This window comes from Leptonychotes weddellii, chromosome 7 (assembly GCF_054177405.1).
Source record: "Leptonychotes weddellii isolate Sample4059 chromosome 7, ASM5417740v2, whole genome shotgun sequence".
NCBI classification, from domain to species: Eukaryota; Metazoa; Chordata; class Mammalia; order Carnivora; family Phocidae; genus Leptonychotes; species Leptonychotes weddellii.
In genome coordinates, this window is record NC_138375.1 from 71,901,895 (window position 1) to 71,912,272 (window position 10,378).

The window sequence follows — 10,378 nt, forward strand, 5'->3', positions numbered from 1 at the left end:
GACATTTATAAGTAATGTGGATGCAATTATTTAGCACAGTTCTTGTTCAATAATTCAAACATTAATAGTTCTAATTCCTTACTGAATTTTATTTATCTATTTCATGTAGGTAGTAATATCTTTGAAAGGAAGTTGGGTCTACTTCACTCTGATATCACTGGGATTCAAATGACTCTGCAGTGAAAAATGAATGTTACACCTGAACTCACAGAGCTTCAATCTTTGAGGAACTCAAAAAGCTTTAAAACACAGTCTTGTTAACCTTCATGATATCCCTTCTAGAAAGTCACATGACATTTTAATGTACGCAGGTGCAATGTAGAAAATGACAACCTGCCTTACTGGAGGGAATTTTTTAAAGATCTTAAATTTCTTTTAAGGTTTTGTTGTTGCTGTTGTTGTTTATATATTTCAGACTTTAGGTTTTTTAGTGCTGCATTTAGTACCTGGTATGTTTGAAGTGATCCAGATGGTGTTTCCAATCCGAAGGACACTTGTTTTTCTTTTAACAGAGACTTGGCTACACATGAAATTGTAAAAATTTTCTTCAAATTATTGTATACAGATGGTTTGAGTATAGGTGAAATGTGATCAATTTTGGGGATTTTTGACTAATTAATTTCAGCCACTTTAAAAATGAGTGGTTTTCTGGGGCGCCTGGGTGGCTCAGTCGTTAAGCGTCTGCCTTCGGTTCAGGTCATGATCCCAGGGTCCTGGGATCGAGCCCTGCATCAGGCTCCCTCCTGGGCGGGAAGCCTGCTTCTCCCTCTCCCTCTCCCCCTTCTTGTGTTCACTCGCTCGCTGTGTCTCTCTCTGTCAAATAAATAAAAATCTTAAAAAAAAAAAAAAAGAGTGGTTTTCCATTGTGCGAAAACCAGTATAAGTTGTGATGACAATGGAAATAATCACAATGGATAATTCTTCTGCACCCCAAACCATTTTCTGGGTTCAATAATTTCATTTTTCTCTTCGCCTTTTATTTCATCATACTATACTCCAACGTCAACACTACAACTTGGGAGCTCTTTTCAAAATGCTTGAGTGCTTTCAAGGGCCTTGCATGCCAGATTGTCATGAAAAAGATCCTCACCATGATCTGCTCACAAACCTACACCCAAATGCATCATTTACCTCAGACAGTCACTTTTAACCTGAACACATCATCATCACAAATTCTTCTATGCATTCGCATAAACTCTTCTTTCTCCCTGTAATGTTCTGTCTATCTTTTCTTCATGTAGCTAGATTCTACTCAGCTTTCAAGATTCAGATCAAAAACTACCTATACTATAATCAATTAATATACTGTAGTTGTTGGTTTAATATTTTTTCACTCCAATAGATGCCAGCTTCTTAAGGAAAGAAACAATATACTGTTCATTTTTGAATCTCAGTATCTAATATAGTAACTGATATATAGTGGAGATGCTAAAAAATTGCTCTTTTGAATGAATAGTCTTCTTTCCTTACAATATATATGCTTAGAGAAAGTTCTAAGAGGTTATTACTAATATTAGCCATCTAATTTTATATTAACAAAATAACTGAGAAAATATTTAGACTTAGTCATCCTCTTCATGAGAATAAAATTTTCATGTTTGTAAAATGATAAAAGTTGATGTTAACTAAGCAGTAGAGAAGTGTTGAGCCTTTACCACATTATAGACCTTTCCTGTTGAATTCAGCTGATATTCATTAACATAAATCACATTTTAGACTCCTTCTAATTAAAAGATAATGCCTCAGGCCTCAATTACTCATTTAATTCTATGTAGATTTTATTAAAATCTTGGTCCTTTTTACATGTTTGAAGGTGGGAGGATTACTCTTCAAGTAGGGATCTTCTGTAATACCCTTAAAAGAATGTCACCCTTCCTCTCCGTTTGGTGTAATATCAAAGCAGGTTCATCTGCCCTTAACTGTCATCATGAAACATCTTATGAGACATTTAAAAGTAAGAAATAATGCTTATCGAGTACGGCTTGAAAGATCTGAAGCTGTCTAATCTTCATCTAGTTGCTATCTGGGAATCAAGCCATGCCACAGGGATGTGATATACACTGTTTTAGCCCCTCATGGATTTGTTATTTGTCCTTTGGCATGATAACTTCAGTTTGCAATAAGCATTATAGGAACTGTTGTGTAGAAATTGCTGTTGTCTTCATTGCCAAGGGACCTTTTGAGGCATCATGCATTTTATGAGGGGATTTCAAATGTGACAGCTCATGAAAACCAGTTGGTGAGCTTGTTAAAATACAAATTCCTGTTCCTCTCTTCAGTCCTACTGGATCAGAATCTCTGGGAATAGTCTTTGAGAGGAATATTTTTAAGGAAATATTTTGTTTTGAAATAGCTTTAGACTCACATACGAATTCCAAAAATTGTATAGAGAGTATCTGTGTTCTAGTCTTCAGCTTCACCCAATGATAACATCTTACCTCTAACATCTAAATAATGATTAAAACCAGGAAATTAACAATGGTATAAAACTATTAACTATAGACCTTAAGTGGGATTTCAGCAGCTTTGACATGCATTGCTTGTGTATTATTTCATGAAATTTTATCACCTTTTATAGATTTGTTTAAGTACCACCACATCAAAACACAGAACTGTTCCATCAACCCTCCAAAACTCTCTCATGTTAGCCCTTATACCCACACTCTAGCCCCAGTCCTAATCCTTGGTGACCACTAATCTGTTCTCTATTTTTATAGTTTTGTCATTTCAGGAAAATATTATAATTCAGCAAAGTTGCAGGACACAAAATCAATGTACAGAAATCTGTTGTATTTTTATACACCAGTAATGAAGCAGAAGGAGAAATTGAGAAAATAATCCCATTTATAATTGCACCCAAAATAATAAGATACCTAGAAATAAATCTAACCGAAGAGGTGAAAGACCTATGTGCTCTGAAAACTATAAAACACTGATGAACAAATTGAAGACAGTACAAAGAAATGGAAAGATTCCATGCTCATGGAATGGAAGAACAAATATTGTTAAAATGTCTATAATAACCAAAGCAATCTACACATTTAATGCATTCCCTATCAAAATACCAACAGTATTTTTCACAGAACTGGAATAATCCTAAATGTTGTATTGAACCACAAAAGACCCCAAATAGCCAAAGCAATCTTGAAAAAGAAAAGCAAAGCTAGACCCATCACAATTCTAGACTTCAAGTTATATTACAAAGCTGTAGTAATCAAAACAGTATGGTACTGTCAGAAAAATAGACATAAATCAATGGAACAGAATAGAAAATCCAGAAATAAACCCACAATTATATGGTCACTTAATCTTTGACAAAGCAGGAAAGAATATCCAAAAAGACAGTCTCTTCAACAAATGGTGTTAGGAAAACTGGACAGCCACATGCAAAAGGATGAAATTGGACCACTTTCTTATACCATACACAAAAATAAATTTAAAATGGATTAAAGATCTAAATGTGAGACCTGAAACCATAAGACTCTGAGAAGAGAGCCCAGGCAACAGTTTCTCTGACATTGGCCATAGCAGCATTTTTCTAGATATATCTCCTCAGGAAAGGGAAACAAAACCAAAAATAAACTCCTGGGACTATACCATAATAAAAAGCTTAGACACACACACATACACACACACACACACACACACACACACACACTGGAATATTACTTAGCCATACAAAAGAATGAAATCTTGACATTTACAACAACGTGGGTGAAGCTAGAGAGTATAACGCTAAGCAAAATAAGTTAATCAGATAAAGACAAATTCCATATGATTTCACTCATATGTGGACTGTAACAAACAAAACAAACAAGCAAAGGGGAAAAAATGAGAGAGAGAAATCAAGAAACAGACTAAATTATAGAGAACACACTGATGGTTACCAGAGGGCAGGAGTATGGGATGATGGTTTAAACAGGTGATGGGGATTAAGAAGGGCACTTGTTGTGATGAGCACTGGGTGATGTATAGAACTGTATCACTATTTTGTATACCTGAAACTAATACAACACTGTGTTAACTGGAATTAAAAACTTTTAAAAACATATAAAACAACATGGATTACTAGTTCTTCTTCCAATATTTTATTTTTAAAGATTTTATTTATTTATTTGAGAGATAGAGAAAGAACAGGAATGGGGGCAGGGAGGGGCAGAGGGAGAGGGAGAAAAAGACTCCTCGCTGAGCAGAGAGCCCACCATAGGGCTCGATCCCAGGAAGCTGAGATCATGACCCAAGCAGAAGGCAAAGGCTTAACAACTGAGGCACCCAAGCACCCCTTCTTCCAATACTTTATGAATGTAACCTCCATCAAGGTTAATTTGAGAAGTGCAAAAAAGTGTTTTATAAATAGAATCATACATAATAAAATCTTTTGGGATTGGCTTTTTCCCTCAGCATAATGCCCTTGAGATCCATCCCAGTTGCTGTGTCTATCAATACTTTGTTCTTTTTATTGCTGAATAACATTCTATTGTATGGATATACTACAGTTTATCTATTTAAATGTACTTATAAAGTACATTTTGGTTATTTTCTGTTTGGGGCTATTACAAATAAAACATCTATGAACATTTTTATACAGGTTTTTTGGTGTGAACATAAATTTTCTATTTCTTTAAGGTAAATACAGTTCATATTCCAATTTTGTCAAGTGATCCTATACTATCTTTTATGGCATTTCCCCCTCACATTTTCCTTTTTGAACAATGATTTTTTTGTTCAGGATTAATCATTGCCTCCTAGCCTAAAGCCCCCTCTTACAGAGCTCTCTCTCCTTCTGTTTAAATCCAAAGCTGTTGCTTTCAACATTTTTGCACTGCTATTACCCAGGAACTTCTTTTCCTCCTATTCGTGTGTTGCATATTATTTTTTGGAATTGCATCTCTTTTGTTTTGGTTTCTATCCTTTTTATTGTGTACTTCCTAAGAAAGGATTTTTAATCGTTAAAAGTGTGAATATTTTACATGTCAGGAAATATCCTCATTCTATACTCTCATTTGATTGATCCTTTGGTTAAATTCTAACCTGAAAATAATTTTCCTTCTAATTTTCAAATACATTACTCCATTATCTTTTAACCTCAAGCTTTGTAGTCCAAATTTAGTGCCATTCTGATTTCCTAAATCCTTTGTATGAGACTGCCGTGGGTGTGTATGCTCTTAAATTCTTTTCCCAATTTTGGTCTCAAAATTTCACAGTAATATCTTTTAATTAGGGGCTTTCTTAATTCATGGTGGTAACACTTAGTGAGCCCTTTCAATTGGGAGTCTAATGTCTTTATGTTATAGAAAATTTTCTTATGTGTGTTTATATTATTTTAGGAAAAAAAAATCCTCCCCTCCATTTTTTTTGTTCGTTTGTTTTCTTTTTCAGGAACTCCCATTGGTTCGATATTGAACATCCTAAAATGGTCCGCTTATTTGCTTACCCTTTCTTTCCATATTTCCATCTATTGGAGTTCTTGCGTGGCTTTCTTGAAAATATTCTTGATTTTTAGAAATCAATTTTTAAATTTTTGGTACACTACAAAAATTTTCAAAAGTTCTTTCTTGTTCTCTGAATTTTTCTTATTTTTAATAATGTGTTCTTTTTAAATATCTCATATTATCTCAGGATATTAATTATAAAGTTCTGAAATTTTCTTTTGTTTCTTATATTCTCTTGGTCTCTTCTTGGTTTTCTTTTTGTGTCTTTTCTTATTCTGTCTTATATGTGGAGGTTCTGGTCACATCTCTGGTAATTTCAAATCTCCCTATTCATACTTAAATGTGAGGAAACATATAGTAAGTTTTGAATGTGTGGATGGTACTTATCAAAAGTAGGCATCTCTGTAATTAAAATCAGCTTTTATTTACTGAGATATCCCCCAAATAAATATATCTATGGTTTTCATTTTTTGTTTTTAATCTGGACCTGCTCGGTTTTTCTAGTGAGTAATGCCCCTGGGCTCTTGCATCAGGGTAGTGTCTAGCTCTGAGGGCTCTGGTTCTGGGGCGCACAGGTAAGAAGGTGAGGGTCCCACTGCTCAGTTACACCTTACTTAATCGTTCCCTCCTCTTCTGCTTTAAATCTCATTCCTCCCTCCCACCCTTTGCTGGAACTCTACACTTTGGGGAGGAAGATGGTGGTGCTGAGCATAAATAGTCCTCTAGGAGTGGAGGAAAAAAAATAGAAGTCCAAACATTTTTTTATTCAGGTTTTTAATAACTGTTTTCAGACCTAACTCTTATCCATTCTCAGTGTATTTGATATTTCCAAGTCCTGAGCATTCTTTGGTAAAACTAGCTTATTCTCAATGGTATTTCTGTAGCTTTCTGTCAGTTTCCTGACCTTCCCCTGGCCTCCACAAATTTGTTGTAATTTCTTGTCCAATATGTTTTATATTGTTTTGTCCACTTTTTAAAAAAAAATGTATTTACTCTTACTTTAAAGTTGTTGGCAGGAGGGTGGTGAAGATAAATGTCTGTAGTCAATCTGCCATGTCAAACTTGATGTATCCTTATGTCACTGGCATTGTGATGCTTTACACTATGGTAATTACATCAACCTCTTGGTTCTATTTCTAAGATGGTTAGAGGAACATCTTCCATTCATCTGTACATGTTTTGTTTGCATAATCCCAAATATTCCTCAAAATAATTAGCCAGCAAATAAGATAAAACCAGGCCACTAACTTTTTACAGTTTGCTGCATTTTCTTATCTTTGGTTCATATTTCTATCCTTATTTGCACATTCCCCTTTTTTCCTTCTTATTTATTTTCTCCTGTAATATTATATAATGTTTCTGTTAAAAATATCTCATATCAGGGGTACCCGGGTAGCTCCGTCAGTTAAACCTCTGCCTTCGGCTCAGATCATGATCTCAGGGTCCTGGGATGGAGCCCTGCATTGGGCTCTCTGCTCGGCAGGGAGTCTGCTTCTCCCTCTTCCTCTGTGCTCTCTCTCAAGTAAATAAATAAAAAATGATATTTAAAATATATCTCATATCAAATTTGGAAAAAGATAAATGGAGACACAATGGAACATAAAGAAATGAAGACAGCTAGATAAATCTTTGGTAATGGTTTAAAGTGGTTTGAATTAAGACAAAGACTAATGTAGTTTTAACTTCCATCTTGAGTCAATTAATGAAGATTTTCTTTTCTTCTCCTCCTCCTCCATCTTTTAACAATTGACATCCTTAATTTTTATGAAGCACAGTGGAGTTCACAATTGTGGTTAGACTGAGAAGAGGGGTGAAAAACACATGGGTTTTACTCCTCTGCGATCTTGAGGAAGTTCTTTTATCCAAAGTAGTCTAAATCTCTTACGTGGAAAATGGGAGCTCAGTATACCTTAACTATAGTTTAGCTATTTGTCAAAATTTATAGACTATCATAACTTATACTAGTCATGTATGAATGAATAAGTACAGTGTCAGGTCAAAAGTTATCCCTTATCTTCTAAAGATTTTGTTAGTATTGTTTTTTGTAGTGCCAGTGAGTATCCACAAATCATCCCATGTTTAAGAATCCCCACAAAAATATTCCTTTACATTGTTTTATACCATTCTTCTGCTTAAAAACTCTTCAATGGCTTCTTGGGTTACCTAGAATAAAATCCAAACTCTATATAAAAGCCCAAACCTATCCAAAAATATAAATTCTATGTAAAAGTCCTTTTTCTACCTCAACAGCCTTTTTTTTAAATTTTTTTTTTTTTGTATATATGCTCCATCATGCTAGCATTCCCTCTTGTCCTCAAATTGTCCAAGTTTGTTTCTGTTCTAGAGCCCTTGCACCAGCTGCTCTCTCCATATACTCCAAGGCATGCAGCCCTCCTTGATTTCATGTGGCTGCCTCAGTCTATAATTTAAATGCCTCCTTCAGAGAGTCTATCCTGGACCACATATTTTAAGTTGCCCCACTGGGGGCACCTGGGTAGCTCAGTTGGTTGGATGTCTGACTCTTGATTTTGACTCAGGTCATGATCTCAGGGTTGTGAGATCAAGCCTACCTTGGGCTCCACGCTGAGCATGGAGCCTGCTTAAGCTTCTCTCTCTCCCAGGGCACCTGGTGGCTCAGTGGGCGCTCAGTTGGGCATCTGACTTTGACTCAGGTCATGATCTCGGCATCCTGGGATGGAGTCCTGCATTGGGCTCCATGCTCAGCAGGGCATCTGCTTCTCCCTCTCCCTTAGCCCCTCCCCCTGCTTGTGTACTAACTCTCTTTCTCTCAAATAAATGAAATCTTTAAAAAAATTTAAAAAATTAAAAAATTAAAAATGAAAAAAAATAGAATAAAATTACCTTACTGCCCACGGTCACTATCCATTTCACCTCCCAGTCTTAATTCTTTGCAAAGCAGTTATCTGATATTTTTGTGTTTGTTTCCTCTTTCCTTCCTTCCTTTTTTTTAATGATTGGTGTTATTAGTCACTAAAATACAAACTTCTGCCAATCTTTTTTACTTTAGGATTCTTCAGTGTTTGCAAAGCACTTGGTATTTATTAGGCACCTAATAAATATAAACAATACATTAAAGAAATAAGGAAAACTTAAAACAGAGTAATTGGTTAGTCAATCTAGCTGTAATTACTGGAGAAAATTGCTAAAAGTAGAACCAATGAAACATTACTAGCATTAATAGACATTTTGTGTCTTTAGGATGATAGGTAAGAGGGACCTCGGCTTTTTAAAACATGGAATACAATAACAGATTTTGTGCCTTTTACAATAAGCTGAATACATACCATTCTGACAACCTGCAAAGTGTTAAGATCCTAGTTTCATGAGTAGGTAAAGTACAATAGATTTTGGATGATTGCAAGTCATTTCATGTCCTCACATGTGATTTGGCACTTGCTTCTTAGATACAAAATCATATAAAATAATTCAACCACTGCATATTAAAAACTAGAACAGTATGTCAATAAAGTTGATTGCATCTGTTTCACTGAGCTTGGAAAGATTTCCTAGAACCATTCTCACAGTCTGGCAACATTGCACACAATTTTCACCAGTCATTGTGGAGGAATCAAGTAAAGACTTATTTCACTAATACATCATTGGAGAAAACAAGAAATGCTATTTTGGAGAAAAAAATGCTATTTTGGTTCAGAGATAATTTGAACAAGAATGACTTGGATGTCATTTAGAAATTGTAGTCATCGTTTGGGAAAACCTTTCTAGAGAATATTAGTTAGCAATATTTTGGCAAGTTAATCTCAAAGAATTTGCTTAAGAAATTTAGAAGTGTGTATTATATTAGTTATTGAGAACTCTACTTGTTTACTTAGTAGAGTTCAGCTATGCTTTACAGAATATTGTTTAGAAGAATATTATTTAAAAGTGGGTAAGAATAAGGAGTCATTTAGTTTCTGTGTTCCATCGCCTCTTCATGCAATCATTTCAACACACGCTTCCGCATGATGATTCTAGCTAAGTAATCTAAAACAGAACTTTAAAAAATTGCTTATTTTAAAATATTTCTATCAAGAAAGTAAATTGACTGCTGGAACAAAAAAGGCAGGCTAATTACTGAAATAAGAAACTCTCAAGTGTCCAAATCTTAATTTAGTTGAGATTTGCTGCTTGCCCACATCATATAGTCTATTGCAATTTGGCCTCTTTCCTCAAAGTGGTTATTCAGAAGCCTAGCTGCTCCCTCCTTCTTGTGGTGCTTCTTCAACACAAAATCTTCAAGTTTGCCTCAGAATTTGAAAGAGAGTGGAGAACTGCTTAGAAATGTAAGGGCTCAGGCATAGAAAAAGTACACATTTTATCACCAGAACTGAGTCACGTAGCCCAAAAACTTGAATGAGGCAGGATAATGTAGTGCCAGGGAGAAGGGGGTAAAGGAAAGGGGTTTGACAGGAAAATATCAGTATCTATCCTCACTCTTAAGTCAAAGGATTAATATGCACCCTATGGCAGTTGTGGAAGTAGGCTACCCTGATCTCCAAAAGGACCTGATGAAGGGAGCATAATTGATTGACAATCCCAGCTGTTATATCTTTGAGTCAACAATTATATATAATATTTTCCCCAAACTGCTTTGAATCAATGACTGAGCTTGGTGGGGACAGAAGAACCAGACTATTTACACTTAATGTTAGTTTCTTTCAGGAACAACTTTGTGCTTAAAGTCTGCGCATTGGCCTGGCCAGGACTTTCTTAGAACTACACTGCATTCAGAGGCTGGTCCTAACCAATCTTCTCTTCTTTTTCTCTTTTCACAAGTGTCAAACCTATATAGCGGTATGAAGCCTCTTCATGTCTACTTCTACTTTCACTTTTATCCTTCAGAGATACCATACAGTGAACCTCTTGAATGTCTAATCCTGTCTTGATGCTTGCTTATGGAAGGACTGGAACTGTTGCAAATAGTACTT